Genomic DNA, 16,808 nt, shown 5'->3' on the forward strand with positions numbered 1-16,808 from the left:
TAAACAATTCTAAAGGTTCTCCCTGCTTTAACGGGCTCTGATTAGCCTATGATGAGCAATTCATAGGACTCTACCATCAGAGAACCAGCTCATTGCTGAACCAACTGTGAACAATCTGATGGCTACACGTTGGGAGAGATCTGCTCAGCTCTCCATCTGTGATGGCTAGCAGGGAGTGGCTCACCACCAGACAGACAATCTTTACCTTCCAGGCAAAAGGCAGTCCAAGGGAGTGTCCCACTTCCCTCTCCCCACAGAACAAGATACCATCACCTTTCCTCCTCTGTTTTAAGGCAATCAAGAGAGCAGATTTGTAATGGGAGGATATATTCGGCTGCTCCATCCTGATCTCTGCTAGGCACAGGGGCCAGAGTAAGGACTTGGCTTTGCCAGAGCCTGGCTACCAGCCACAGGTAGGGTTGAGGCAGCCACTTCTGGAGCAGGGTTTTTGAGACCTCTGCAAAGCCACTGCTCCCGTGGCATTTCTCCATACTCAATGTCACACCTCTTCAAGGTCCAATTGTAGATTAGAATAAAAATTAATATTTGAGTGAGGGCCAAGGAGCTTTACCTATGAAGCAAAATACTTAATTAGATTTTGGACCTGATCTTTGTAATAAACATCTTACCCTAAAGCTATAGTTACCAATTCTTTGAGGGTTTTAATGCCAAACTCCAGCTTCTGCAATAATGAAATATCCCACCATTAGCGTAACACTACAAGAATGAGATTTCTGGTCCACACATTTTATAACTTGCTGTGTAGGCTTGAACAAATTTCTTGGCCTCTCTGAGGTCTAGTTCTCATCAATCAGGATCTGACTCAGTGACCATTTACTGAGTGTCCATTTCAAAGGCTCTAGTAAGCAAGACAAAGTGACGCAAAGAGCCCAATGTGCTCTCTGCCCTTGACGGAAGGTAAGATGAATATTGGTGGTTACATCACAAAACCCAAACAGAAAAGTGTCATGAGAAGATTATTGTTTTGGTTAAGGTGGAAAACAAGAAGGCATCTTGAAGAAGTTACTATTTAAGCATGGACGAAAAAGTGATAGAATTTCAGGAGCAGACATAGAGGGAAAAGAAATGACACGGACAAAGGTACAAAGCAGAAAATGGCAGACTAGTCTGGGGGCCATGGTTGGCTTAGCTCAGAGGATGGAGTGCATAAGGAGGGAATAGTAAAGCAGAAGGCATTGATTTCATCTACAGTTCATAATTCATTCTGGCAATAGGGAGCCATTAAGTACTTTGGACTGAGGGAGAGAAGGGATCAAGGCTGTGCTTTAGGGACTTGAGTTTGGCAACTGTGTAGGATATGAATAAAAGGTGAGGAGAGACTAGAGGCAAGAAAGCAGGCAGGCGGCTACTGTATCACATCTCCTGTGGTGCTATAACTAGGCACTGATTTAAGACAGTGCATAGCTCCAACAGTTGGGGGGAATAAAATAAAATGGATGCAAGAGCACTTCAAATTCTTTATTCAGATAAGAAATAGGTTTAAAAATCAATGTCAAGAACTAGGAAGGGTCTGATATCTTTTAAGTGAATAATTTAGCCTGCCATGATTCCATACTTTCAAACAGAAGACATGAGACTCCCGGAACAGAGACAAAGGACTTTATTCTCACAACACAGCAGACAGCATGAACTCCATGTTTGTCTCAGATTCCCTCACTCTCAAATTTCATATGGGTCAACACAGTGCAAGATCCAAGTGGACACAGCCAACACACTGTCCTTGTGAAATAGCTGAGAAAAAAATCCCTGTTCATGTCAGGGGATATTATCAAATCTGCCTCAACCTTTGCCCCAGAGTGAGATGTTATCTTTGTTATCCTAGTCAGGAAAGAAATTCACTCTCTGCCCCAGAGGGAAATGCTATTTCTATCTTCCAGGGCTAATTTCTACCCAAATATATATATATATATATATATATTTTTTTTTTTTTTTAAATAGTCCTGAACAAAGTTGTCATGATCTCTTGCTCAAAAGATGGGAAGAAATGCAAATGTCCACTGAGTACTATTTCCTAACTCTCTTCTTTGATGGACATGATTGCTCCCTACCTCCATACATGACTGGAGAGCTTTCATCTGAAAATGCCAATTAAGAAGACTTTAGAGTGGTCCCCTCCATGCTAGATGGAAAAGAACACTATCTCTTCTGCTTTACTGGAAACCACCTACTAACAAAATCAGTATTACAGGCTGGTCTGTGATATTGGCAATATTCAAGAACAGAAATGTTTGTACTTTTAAAGAATGTTCTTTTAAGGAATCATTTCTTCTTTTTGTGAAGATATAATAGTATTTACAAGTCACCAATCCCAGACAAGCATCCAGGGGGCAGACCCTCCATCTCAATGCTTCAAACCCAGCTTGATTATTATTACTGTGCATATTTTTCCCCTCCCATAAGGTCAGAGTGCTGAAGAAGATGGTTTTGTGTGGCTGTGTAAACATCATTTCTGCTTCCCAGGATGACGGAGAAGAGGGAAACTCATAACAGCATTAGCATTTTCACTTACTGAGCACCTTTACCTGAAGAACCCAATTAATGCTTTGCCTAGGATGTACTCATTTATACTCCATGACACCCCTGAGAGGAAAGGCAAGTATTACTAAATTCACCCTGCAGTTCTACAATGGGGGTTATAAAATTGAATGTCAGGTCAAACAGGAAGCATTTAAAATGACACTAGCAGGAGTTGGAGAGCAAATACTAAGATCCCCTGTTAAGTATTACTTAATCTCTCACTCACCTAATAAGGAAAATTCCAATGACTAACAACTACGAGGCCATATCCTCCACGGTATCTGCTTTATTCAGGTTTAAAGTAGAAGATTCAACTTACTGTTTCCATCTGTTCGTTATATGCCTGTCTACACTCACTGGCATAAATCTTATCTGCTTCTGAAATTCCACAGGTAGAGATGGTACCATTTGTGGGAGGTTCCTTCCCCATTGCCCACCCTGAATTTCCATTATTTAAGAGATCATGTCCATCTCTTAAGATCAGTGTCATCTCTTCCCTAAAGTCTGTTTTTAGTATGAGAGTCAGTATTAAGCATTCTATGATAGCCACACAAATGGTCTAAGAAACATATCAGAGAAGTAGGGTGTTGCTGTAATGAATATCTGAAAATGTGAAACTAGTTTTCAAACTAGGTAATGAATAGAGGCTGAAACATTTTGGAAGTGGATACTGGGAAAAGCCTGTATTGCTATGGAGACTCAGAGAAAGAGAAAGGCTGCAGGAAAGCCTCACTCTTCTTAGAGATCACTTAAGTGGGACAATTAAGACAATTCTGATGAGGCCTCAGATGGACATGCTGAAAAAAGGTATCAGAAACTAGATAAAAGGTTATGAAGTTGCAAAAGAACCCAATCAAATTATCTCCTTGTTCAAGGACTTTGTTGAAGGCAAAACTTATGAGTAATGAACTAAGACATTTGGCAGAAGGAATCTCTAAGCAGCAAAGTGGTGCTTAGATGCTTTGCTGCTTAGAGATGCTTTGTTCAGGATGCTTCACAGCTTCTCTCAACTACTTCGTTAGCAGAATGCAAAGAGAGAGACATGATTAAATGATTAAATCTAGAATTTATAATCAAAAGGAAGTAGAATGCAAAGGTTTGGAAAATTCTCCGCCTGTCTATGTAAAGTATAAAAAAGCATGCCGAGGAGAGAAAACCAAAGTTGTGGCCAAGCAACCATTCAAAGATTACTATGGACAGAAAGAAGTCAGATGCTATTCATCACAACAATGGAAAAGGACCCCAAAGGCATTTCTAGGATTAAGGGAGAGGCCCAGGGTGCTGTGGGACCTAAGGGCTCACTGCCCAGGAATGTCTGTGGTCTCTGCTCCCCACTCTCTGGTATAGCACTCCTCGGCCACCCCAACTGTAATTCAAGTGGCCCTAGGTGTGGCTCAGTGATGAGCATTGGTGGTTTCCATATGGTGCTGATTCTACAGGCACACGGAGATAAGAGCTGCAGAGACATGACTTCCTCTGCCTACATCTCCATGGATGCCTCAGAGAGCCTTGGGGAGCAGATAAAGACTTGCTGCAGGAATGAAGCCACCACAAAGATCCCCACTATGTCAATTCCCAGCAGATCTGTGGGATAGGAGTCAACAAGACCTCAGCTAGGACCAGGCTTAGGGGAGCTATGGGAACAGTCCTGCCCAGAACCCACCAGTGTGCAGCTCCAGCCCAAGGAAGTCACAAACATGCAACTTCAATGCAAGAGTTAAAATGTGAGTTGCTCAGCAAGCTCCCTGGGGACAGAGCTGCCTGAGACCTTTGGGGCCTAGCCCTTACCTTCATGCATCCAGGAAGTAGTACATGGAGTCATAGTAGATGAATTTCTAGCCTTGAGAGTTAATGTTGTTTGACCTGTTGGGTTTTGGACTGGCTTGGGATCTCTCACATCCATCTTTCTCTCTCTTTCTCTCCCTCCTCTCTCTCTCTCTCTCTCTCTCTCTCTCTCTCTCTCTCCCTCTCTCTTTCTTTTTTTTAAAAATATATTTCTCCCTTCGGGAATGGGAATGTCTGTCCTGTATCTATCCCAACATTGCACTGTGGAAGTACATCACTTGTTCAATTTCATAGATTTCTAGCTAGGAGAAAATTTGTCTCAGGATGAATCATGCTTCAAGTCTGACCTATATCTGATTTAGGTGAGACTTTGGACTTTAGATTTCAAAGGTGATGCTTTGAATAAGTTAAAACTTTTGAGAGCTAGTAGAGTGGAATTGAAGTATTTTGCAGGATGGAAGGACATGAATTTGAGGGGGCATGGGAGGAATGCCATGGTCTGAATACGTTCCCTCACATTCATGTATTAGAGACTTGTTGTTGTTGTTGTGTAGGGTTGACATAGGCAACTGCACTTTGATTCTGACAACTTTCACTTTTTTTCATACTCAAGACTGGGTAATTTGTTAAGAACGGATATTTATTTTCCCATAGTTCTGGAGATTGGGAAGTCCAAGATCAAGGCACCAGAAGTATAGTTGTTTGATAAGGGTATGGTGACTGATTTCAAGATGTTACTCTACATGCTGTGTCCTCCCTTGGCCAAGTTTTCTTACACTTTTTTTTTAAAGCCCAAACCAATTGTACTAACAGTACTTCCACAAGGACATCCGCACAGCGACTGTCTGTCCAACCTCAGACTAGCAACTCCTTTGTTATTAGTCATTATGGCTAATGATTATTGTTTTGAAATAACTCTGTACTCTTCGTTTTTGCCTTTAACATCTCTTCATTGTTTTCACCTCCTTAAATACATTCATAGTTTACTACAGTACCTAAATTCCCATTGCAACACCATCACTATTCATTTATTCTCTCCTTGAAATATATTTATATATTGACAGAAATATTCTATTATAGCAGCACAATAGACAAAGGCAGACACTAAAATAAGTTAAGAGAGCTAGCTGTGATCGATCATTGGCATAGGCTTAGATGGGATTACGAGTACCTTATTCCAAATCTAGGACTCTTCTCTCTTCACTATTAAAACAGCTAGTCCACTATTCTTTCTTTGAAAATTGTACTTCAGATTTATTGCTTATTAAATAAGCATGTACTCGGTACGTTCTTTGTATTTAAACAGCTGTTATGCAGGAAGCAGTTCCTCTGCTCCTAAGAAGTCTACAATCTAATTTGGGAGACCATGAAGTAAATCAGAAACTACAGTGTATTGTGTGCCTTGATCAGCATGTACCTGAGTGGGGTACAAACTTGAAGAAGCAGGATAGATATAGGGAGCAAGAAGTTGAAGTAATAAAGAAGTATTCTGGGGCAAGGGCAGGCAATGAGCAAGCATCTGGAGTGGTAGGAACGCACAGGGTCTGAGGCCAGAGTTGACCAGAGAAATGTCAGAGTGAGCCCTTTTCCACCAAACAAGGAGTCCAACTGCATTCTGTTAGATTCCATACATTGGGGAGCACACCTTAAAATATATTTAAGTGAGGAGGGGCATAATCATATCTGAATATTAGACAAACATTCAGTGGTTAGCGGGAGTGGAAGGAAGAAATGTAGTATACTGTGAAATAAGGAGCCCCTTGGGAAGATTCTGTCTGATTGAAATCTAGGGATTAGAGGGCTGAACTAACTTCAGAGCAAGAGACTGGATCATGAGATATCCGGGAAGCAATACTAAGGAATTTAGTGAATAATTTCCACTGGGAAAGAAGACCTGAGTCAAGAGTCTTTAGTGATTCCCTGATCAGGCTTGGGTACCCAAGTGAAGGATGATTCCATTTAGGAGAACAAGAAGTCCAAGGGAAAAATGATGAGTTAATTTCAGACACAATACGTTTGAGTTAGTTGTGGGCTCTCTCTGGAGCTGTTGGCAGGTGAACAGACTCAAGGGTATGTATGGCCTTCAGCACAGATGTCTGACCTAGCAAGTTTGTTTTCAGAATCATTAGATTATAATTTTTAGTTGTTCTTGCCATAGGCTTAAAAGAAGTCACCCCAGGAAAATGTTTAGGATTAGAAGAATTGGTGAATCAGGAAGAGACAGCAGGGTGGTACCACTCTTTGCTCAGGCCAGAGAAAGTTAAATCCAAACACTCTAAGGTAACTACACTTTGTAATGATTTAAGTGCTATCCCAAAAGGGTACTAGTTATGTAACTTCCAAGGAGGAAGTGAAAAAATAATCCCTCCAGCCATTTTCTTTGTTCTATCTCAGATGAAGGTCTCTGGTTGAAACAAGGCTTTTTAGCCAGGTGTGATGGCGCACACCTATGATTCCAGCAATTTGGGAGGCTGAGGCAAGAGGATCACAAGTTCAAAGCCAGCCTCAGCAACTTAGTGAGTCCCTAAATAACTTGCAATAACCTGTCTCAAAATAAAACAACACAAAAAGGGGCTGGAGATGGGACTCAGTGGTTAAGCACACCTGGGTTCAATCCCAGATACCAAAAAGAAAATGATTTTGGTTTAGATAGGAGGAAAACCAAGAGAGAGCAGTCCCACAAAAAATCAAGAGAGAGATGGCCAATGCCAATGCCACAAAGAAAAGGGAAATGGCAGGAAGTACCCACAGGATTTTAAAGTGTAGAGGTTATTACCAGTTAGCAGGAGCAATTTCAATGTGTGGGAGATGAGATTTTGCATTGATAGAGGAGTAAATGGGTTCTGATCAACAAGCTGTAATAAAAATGCAGAGAACCACTTTACTTTTGAAGAAAATTGACTATGAAGGGAAGGAAATAAATTGGGCTGCGGCTTGTAGAGAATGTAGGGTTGGTCATGTTTACATACTGAACAGAAAGAACAAGTGCGGTGAAGGTAGCAATAAAGAAGACCACAAAGTGGACAACTGGCAGAATGAGGTTCGAGGGGAGTGATGGGCTCCAAAGACAGGCAAAAATATTACCCTTAGCAAGGAAAACGAATTTCTCTTTCTGTGATATAGGGAGAAAGGAGGAGAGTTATATGGAAGAAGATAAGCTTGCAGGCATCATGAGGGGAAATTGATGGAGCCAGAATCATGGAATCCATCTTCTCCATGAAGTAGTTAAGGTCATCCATTGTGTATAAAAAGAAACATGGCAGAAGTGGACATGCTCAGAAAAGGGAAAAACTGTGCAAAATCTCAAAGGGAAAGTGGAGAAGGGACATGATAATGGAAAGATAATCAAGCTGTATAGAGGATCTGATTGAGGCTGAAAATCCCCCCAAAATATTCACTTCATTATATTCCAGATTACATCCATTTGCATGGATGGTGTACCTGATTACATTGATAGTCTCTCATTCCATCCCTTTGGAAGTAAACACATACATCTGCAAAAGAACTGGCCAGGTTTAAGGCAACTATACTTGGCCATAAAAGAAGTTGTCCCTAAGAGACTTTAAATATAGCTTCATCAGTACAGTACTCTATCCTTTTAGGCTAACCAGCCTAGGAGAACTAGTTTCTCTCCATTTACCACTAATAAATCACTAGGAATGTGCTCTCTTCACCAGTCAGTGTCACAAACCTAAATACACTATATTAGATAATATTGCTACCACATGCAATAGGTAAAAAGGTAGGTAAGCCTTGAGTTGAGCAGATTCAGCAGCTGTTCAAGAAGACACCTCTGCCTGTCTTTAACTTGGCTCTCAAGCAATCTTCATTTTAATTTAGTGTTCTGGGTCAAGGAGTAAAGTATGGTAGGAAGTATGTTCCTATCCAACTGGCCCATGACTTCTATCCTTGAGTTTGTTACATTCAGCATGCTGTGAATGGAGGGTCTGGTATTCAACCAACCAATACATACCATTATCTACCATATGCCACCTACCATGAAGGTGCTCAGAGGTCACCCAGTATAAAACAGACATAGTCCTGCTATTGTGAACCTTAGAGTCTAGTATAAAGAAAGTTAAGCTTACTGACAAGGTAATAGATGAAAACATCATTAAGAGAAAGAGAGTCTCCACTGGGAAGTTGTCATGAAAAAGAAAAAGTAACAATCCAGGTCTAAAAATCTTTTTTTTTTTTTAACTCAAGGCCACTCCAACCACTAAGCCACATCCCCAGCCCTATTTTGTAGTTTATTTAGAGACAGGGTGTCACTGAGTTGCTTAGAGCCTAGCTTTTGCTGAGGTTGGCTTTGAACTCATGATCCTCCTGACTCAGCCTCCTGAACTGCTGGGATTAGATTACAGGCGTGTGCCACCACGCCAGGCTAACCCTATTTTTTGATAGTATGAGTGATATTAGATGGCAGGCTGACCATGAAGGCTTTTCATTGCTCCTGTCTCTGAATCAAGTTTAAGAAAGAGATCTAATCCATGGGTTGGATGATGTCTCCTCAAGTATTTATAGCATAATGAAAATAGTGAATATTTCAAACTAAGAAACATAGACTCTTACATTTAGAAAAGATTTTAGGGACAGTTTATGGGTTAGTCAGCTTTTAAGTTGCTGTGACCAAAATATCTGACAAGAACAAGTTGAAGGAGGAAAAGCTTATGTGAAGCTAACAGTGTCAGAGGTCTCAGTCTATAGATGGCCAACTCCATTGTTTCAGGCCCCAGGTGAGACAGCACATCTTGGGGTAACTGCCCATCAGAGGAAAGCTGCTCTGCTCCTAGGGGGTTCAGGAAGGAGAGAGAGAGAAGAGTGAAGGAGCCTCAGAGAAGATAAACCCTGCCAGGCATGTCCACAGTGACCCACCTCCTTCAGCCATGCCCCGTCTGCCAACATTTACCACCCGGTCATTCAAACCAGGATGGATTGATTTAGGTTACAGCTCTCACAATCCAGTCATCTCACATCTGAATATTTCTGAATGAATACAGGAGTTTGAGAGGGGACACCTCATATCCAAATCATAACAGTTAATTATCTTTGGGTGCTGAGATCACCCCTGTGACATTCTCACCAACAGACCATCCAGCTTCTGACCGAATACTTCCAACAGTGGGTAAGTCGCTATGCCAAAGGCGACCTACTGTATCTTAAACTTCACTTCTGTTTGTTTCAGTGGAATTCTGCTTTCTGTGCCTTCCACCCATTTAATCCCCAATCATCAAAGATCTAGAAGCTTTAGCCATTCAAGACCAGCTGACAGGGTTTGCACAGGGTGTCATTTACCACAGTCATTAACACCACTCTAATATCAGGCTTACTGTGACATTCCTAGAAGAAGCCAAGAGTGCACGTTACCACTTTGCCATTGGGGAGGAAGGAACATAGAGGCATGTATACTGGAAAAATCAATCACTCATAAGAAAAGTTTGGAACTAAAGAATGTCCACAATAAAAGGATTAGAGAGAGGTTTTCACTAATCTGACATTACAACACATGTGGTTCATTGGGTCCAGCTCTCTCCCTCTCTCTCTCTCTTCTTTCTTTTATTTAGTCCCTCACCCAATGAACCAATGCATACTAATTATTCAATTTCTATGTGCGAGGTACCAGCCATGTTCCCAGAGTGAGGTCCTCCACCTCATTGCCCTGACCCATGCAGGTGGTCAGATCTCAAGACTCAGAAACATGAAAAAGGAAAAGATTCTTTAGATGTCAGTCTCATGCTGTGAAGTCTAATTTGGTTTGCTAGTATTCTGCACTGGAGTAAAATGATCCCCGTTTTCCATTTAGCACAGTTGCTTGTAACCATAACTCTTCTGGGAGCTGTGAAGGGTAAAGGGTATGGCTCAGAATAAATGCAGAGATTCCTGTGTCCTGAAGCAATTTCTACAATCTTCCTTAACCAGATCCTTAATTATTGGAAGACAGAACAATTCTGAGTCAAGAATATTACCTCACACTCTCATTTTTGTGCAGTCCAGCTTCTCACAGGTTTCTGTCTAGAGAACAAACCAACACACAAAGAACTATAACTAAAAACTCCATAAGCCACTGGAAAGAAAGTCGCACACATTCTAGCAGACAGCTAAAGCAAAAATGGGTGCACTCTCCCCTCTTCCTCTTAGAGCCCCACATGAGAAATGCTCCTTTGAGCCCTAGAGCATTTACCACACTGGCTGAAGAAGAATCAGTAACTAAGAGAAGTGGGAACTGATTTCCTGACGTGGCCCTGGGATTTGGTGCAATGTGGGGGACATGATGCCACAGAGCTCCTTCTGTTGGAGCTGCAGGGTTCTGAGAAATTATCAGGGCCTACAGAAGGTGCCTGGCCTCCCCAGCCCTGGAGGAGCCAGTGAAAGCAGAATCCTCCAGCCAACCAACATGGATCAGCTCTGAGCATCACAGGGGGCACCCAGAAGGGAGAAATGGCAGATGCCAGGTAACAGTTGACCAGATTTATTTGTTAGCACATATGGGACTCTCCCTGGGGACACCCTGACATGGCTTCGAGGGCCTTGCCAAGAGCTGTGGAGACACAGCATGAGCAGGTGCAGATGAAAGGCCCTGAGGCTTCCAGCAAGAAAGCCTTATTCTAAAGATTGAAGAGGTCTAGAGAAACAAAGATGATAAACTTAATAGAATCACAGACTGTTGGGGCTGGATGGGATCACAGAGATCACCTCGTATGAAGTCTTTATTGTTGATATGGGTAAACTGAAACCCAGGAAGGGGAGGGTCACAGAGAGAAGAGATCACACAGCTAAGGAAGCAGCAGCTGGAGGGCCAAGATTCCTGCCTAGTACACCCTCTTCTGCCTCTGTGTGGGCTCCACACCACTTACACTAGAAAACTGCTCTGCTTTTGGTGAGAAGTGAGCTGAGCACTATAGTGAGCTGAGCATCTGTGAGTCAGATGCAGGCTGACTATGTGCAGCTTGATGACCTGGGCAGCAAAGCTATTGATTTCTATGTCTGTACCTTTAAGAGATCTTTGGAGGAAAGATAAAAGGGGGAGACCAAAGTCAGGGTGAGGCTGAGCTGTGTATGGGGGGAGGCGTCTTCAGGACCCACCAGAGTCTGCTTCCCTGTATTAAGGGAGTCCTTGGGGTACAGGAGGTTGTGGGCCACAGGGTGACATGTGTGCACAGTGATTCAGCTGTGTACTGTGAGCTGAGTGGTTGCTGTGCTTCTGCACCATGTCTGCATGTTTCTGATCAACCAGGAGAGGAGGGAGGGAGACTATGGGCCAAGGGACAAGCTCTGGAGAAAGGCTGCCTGGGACGCAGGTAATGAAAAGGCGAGTGGTAATGCTCCCCACAAGCAGCCGCGAGCAAGCCCACGCTGCCATGGCTATAAAACACCCACGCCTGCCATAACCCATAACCAGCTCTGCACGACTCAGCCGCCCGCTGCTCCTGCATCACTCTGCGCTCTGCGCTCTGCACCAAGCTGCCGCAGAGTGCGTCACAGGCTCCCCAGAGAGGGCTGCCCATCTAGAGCCCTCCTCCTCCTTCCTCCTCCTCACCACTGAGAGGGGGTCCCACCTGCTGAGACTGGGGAGCAGCAGAGGGGCAAAACTGCCGTGATCTATCACCTTTACAGGTTTCCGGGACAACACCGTGGAGATGAGAATATTGAAATTCCCTACCATCCATCTCCTGATGCTGTGTCCTTTCTTGCTCTGCCTGGGCCTCCTCTGTTCATGTCCTCTCCCAGGCAGGACTGTGCCTCTCCTGCACTCTGATCATCCTGCAGCCTGTCAGGCAGCCACCACAGCCGAGGACCACCCAGAATGTCCGGTCTGACCTCACACCCATGGTGGGCAAACACTTTGCCAGGGGCTTTACTTGCATTGTCTTATTTAATTCTTACCACAAATTTATGACATAGACACTATTGCCAAGATACTTTGGTTTGCCAGTCAGAAAACCCAGGTCTAATTATCACAGAGCTAGAAAGAGTTTAACCCAAAGAGGTGAAGCCAATGGCCAGAGTCGATGCTTTGAAGCACTTTGGGGATAGGTCTGCATTTTAACCAGGATGGCCATCCTATACATAAAAAGTTCAATGGTGGAATTATAAACATGTACAAGGGAACTGGCAAGGATCTACTGCCCTATGGGTTTTGGGGTTTTTTTTTTTTTTTTTTCTCAGCCCCTTGAAATCATCTGCTTGAATTATCTCAGTCCCTGGAATTATCCACTCCACTTTGAGTCAAGCTCACATTTCTCATCACCCTATAAAGGTAATTGGCCAAGACCCATTTCCTCCCGGAAGCCATTCCTGCCCCTTCACAAGAACCACACTAGTGTTTATGTAACATGTAGCACTTGTCTTATATACTCTTTCACCCAGTGCTCCAACTGGCCCGGTGATGTGGACCGGGAAGGAGTTGATCTAATCCTACAGATGTGGAAACAGATGTGGGAACGTTCGCAGAGCTCTTAAGCAACACAGCCAGGTTGAGAATGCAGATTCTGGATATACTTGTTGGTTCTTTGTTTCACTACATCCAGGTCACGTCCTTGGACCTCACCTAGGAACATGTAAGCCCTTCCCACAAGTCATTTCCTGTACAAATCAGCTTCGACCACAAACCTCTTGGCAACAGCTAGTAAAATCCTTCCCCCTCTTTCCTAAGTCCCCTGGAACATCAGCCACTGGCCCAGTGCATCTCCTGGGCTCTGCCCCAGCCTCCACCCAGGGAGAGGAAGGGGGAGAAGCAAGGGGTGTTCTTCCCACATGAGAGAGCAATTTGCAAAATGTCCTCAGAGGGAGGCAAGAACCACAATGCCTTTATTAAGAAGGAGATGTCAACAGCTGTCTAGCCTTTTGAAAACACTCCCCATTGGGAGCAGAGATGGCAAAGGAAAAACACAGCAAAAGGAGAGAACATTGGAGTGAACAGAAGGCAGATGCTCCAGGGCAGGGCTCTATTATGTGACTCCCAGGTCCCTCAGCGGCTTCCCTGTGCCTACAGAGACCAAGTGCCTCCCCAGGGTTTCAGGACTCTTCCTGCCTCCAGCACAAACTGCCTCTCTCCCATTTTCTTGCCCACAATTCCTTGCAGGTTCTCTAGGTTCCAACTAAAGTGAAGGCCCAGACCCTGCGCATGCTCTGAAGCAAGAGGTTGCCCATCAGATGCATGAAAGACCCGGTCCGCGAAGTGGTGGAGGAAGCCAGCTCCGTGTAAGAAAAATCATAGTCCAGACATATGTTAATGACTGCAGAACATAAGAAAAACAATCCAAAGTGACGAAACCAGAGGTAAATGGGAGGCCTCTGCCTGCCCTGGAGGGGTGGAGCCTGCCCAGAGTCAGTCTCAACCATGGCTCCACCTGAAGGCAGGCTCAGGTTTGCAAAGCTTCTGAACCAAGAGAACCTAGCAATGCCGATATCTTTGTGAAATATCCTGATCATCAAGCGTTCATCATTTTTAAAACACACTACAGGCCAAGCAACATATTTCTGGGGGCCAAGCTAGCCCAATAGTAGCCAGTTTGAAGCCTTTATTCTAACTTCTGCCTATATAGCTTCTTTATTCCTATTGCTTGAAATACCGGCTCTCCTAATCCACTGCCTACTAAATCCCTATCCCTATGTGAGCTTGACTGATGCTTACAATAGCACCAGTACTAAGAAAAATGTCCCATCACTGTAGTTTTTTAAAGTGATAAATTAAGGAAAATAGTATAAAACTTGGGAATACGGATCCAGTGAACATCATAGTTCTAAGAGTCTCTATTTTGTTTTTATCGTGCAGTGATGAATGGCCATGAGGGTGCTGGAGTGAGTACAGGTAGGCAGCACAGGACCCTGAAAAAGACCATGGAGCAGGGTGAGGGTGGTTTGCACACCTGTAATCCCAGCGGTTGGGGAGGCTGAGGCAGGAGGATAATGAGTTCAAAACCAGCCTCAGCAAAAGCGAGGTGCTTAACAACTCTAAATAAAATACAAAATAGGGCTGAGAATGTGGCTCAGCAGCCAAATGCTCCTGAGTTCAATACCTGGTACCCAAAAAAAGAAAAAAGGCCACCGAGGCTCTGTGTCAGGAGGTAGGGCTCATCCTGGCTGTGTCGTTGACTGGCTGTGCTATCCTGAGAAGATCTTTTCTCTCTCTAAGACTCTCTTTCCTTGACCAAATAATGGAGAACAATGTTGTCTACCTCCCTCCAGAGTTCTTGTGAGAATCAAAGCAATGATTCAAAGTCTCTGAACATGCTTTTGAAATTGTAAGGTGATATGTAAGTTTCTGAGGGGTAAGGAATGAATACTAACACGTTATTTTGAAGTTATTAAGAAAAATTTTAGTATGTGCCAGACACATTTGCTTTTAATAAAATAATGTGATATGAAGTGCCATCATGATACCCATATTCAGTTGAAGAAACTGAGACTCAGGGGTAGAGTAATTTGCTGAAGGTGGCAAGGCTTGCTCAACAGTGAACTTGGACTTTGATCCATGTCAACCTGGGTCTAGAGCCATAAACCCTGAACCTCCTTACATGGCAATCCACATAAGGTCAGGAGCTAATGGAAAAATTAGGTGCTGAACTTTCCTTTATCATGCTATGTGAAATATTCATTATAAGATCATAAGATACCAAAAGTTCCCATTGAAAGACATCAATTATTACTATGCTTATATAAAGGAAAATGCTTGCTTCAATGTAGTGTGGTATAGGAAGCATTTTTATGTAGAAATCATCAAACTGGGGTTCAATAATTCCCCCAATTCACTACAGGGATTTGGGCCACCATGCCCATCCATCTGTATGGGAAAAGTTTCAACTTGTTGGTAACTGGCATCTTTGTCTCAGAATAGCCTCCCAATTGTCTCAGCATCCACTCTGGCCCTCTCCAACCCATTCCCAACGTCAAATGCCATTCTTCCCCTTAAAATCCCCCTGTGATCCCTTCACTCTTGGAATCAACAAAGATGCTTACAATAGCATCCGTACATTCAGGCTTCTACCCACCTCTTCAACTCCTCATCCCTCCATGACTCCATGGAAACCACATCACCTCCTTTCAGTCCCTCAAATTCAGCTCAGCTCTTGTACCCTTTGTTCATTCTTCTGGAACCTTCCCACCAGTGCCAAACCCAAATGGCACACGAGGGGAATTCATACTCATCCATCAAACTTCAAAATCAAACTCACTACCTCAGAGAGGCTTCCCACTTCCTGCAACCTAAAAAAGGCCCCAATTAGGTCTCTTTTGCACCCTACATTTCTCTCTGTGGAATGTCAGTTTGTAACCAGGTAATATCTCTTTTGCTTACCGTGTATCACCAACGTGCATCTCTGCCTGACTCGAAGTCAGTGCTCACTGCTCAGTAAGCATTTCATTAGTTGAATAAAGGCTAGAATATTAGTGGGAAAATTTTGAGTTACCCGAATACCTAAGTATGAACATCCTGAGAAGGGGATTTGGAATATACAACTGGCCTGGGGGTGAAAGAAGCACTGGCAAGTGGAATGCCTTGGCTCATGTGCTGGTAGCAGTAAGAACAGGAGAGGAGCCTGGGAAGGTTCACAAGGGTGCATTTGAAGAGCCAGGTCTGTGTGTTTACAGAGCATCTTATTGGACATCATGTGTGTATTGAAGGTAGGGGTGGACACACTGCTCTGGCAAGGTGAGTCCTTCCACCTGCTCCTGGCACTGCACCAGCCTCCGCTTGGCATCTGCACCTCTGGATGCAGTTGGCATTGGCAAGCAGCCCCCAGGGTTGCATTTCAGCCCTGATGTGCTGTATTGCAGCCGCTGCGGTCTGCTGCACGGAGCCCTGGCAGGGAGAAGACAGCCCTCTCCAACTGTCTCTCCACTGTGCCAAGAATTTTCACCCTGAGATGGGAGCCACAAAACAAAGGCCGCTCATTCTTGCTGTCACTCCTCTCGGTAACAACACTATTTTGATACAGCCAATAGGGCCTGGGATGTCCTGATTCATCCTCACACAGCCTGTCCCCCATCCCCAGGGGCAGGGAAGCCACAAGGTAGATACAATGGCCTCAGTTCTGTATACTGACAAGGAGAGGGAGGAAAAAACTCTCCCCACCCTCAAGAACCATTCAGTCTGAATGAGTAGTTCTATCATATCCCAGAAGGACTCAAAGTCAAGTGACTTGCCCAAGCCTACTTAACCAGGTGGTGACTGAGTCGCCATGAAAGCGACACCCTGGAACAGACTAGAAGGAGAGGTTCCCATTGTGGGGTGTCCCAAGTTGGTCACTTCATAGGAACCACAGCCCTTCAACTGATTTCCTGTGCCCATTTACAGAGACAAGGGACAATCGATGAAGACTTTCTTGAAGCAGCAAACTGTGAGTCAAACATGGAGGGAACAGGTACCTCTGAAGCAGCAGGGGAAAGAGGTCAGCACATGTTTGGGGAATGGTGGATACAAGAGACCTGGGCAGGAACCAGGTCAGGTTGACGGGATTCCAAGAGCTTCGCTGAAGTTTCTGTGG

This window comes from Marmota marmota, unplaced genomic scaffold, assembly GCF_001458135.2.
Source record: "Marmota marmota marmota unplaced genomic scaffold, marMar, whole genome shotgun sequence".
Classification (NCBI taxonomy): domain Eukaryota; kingdom Metazoa; phylum Chordata; class Mammalia; order Rodentia; family Sciuridae; genus Marmota; species Marmota marmota.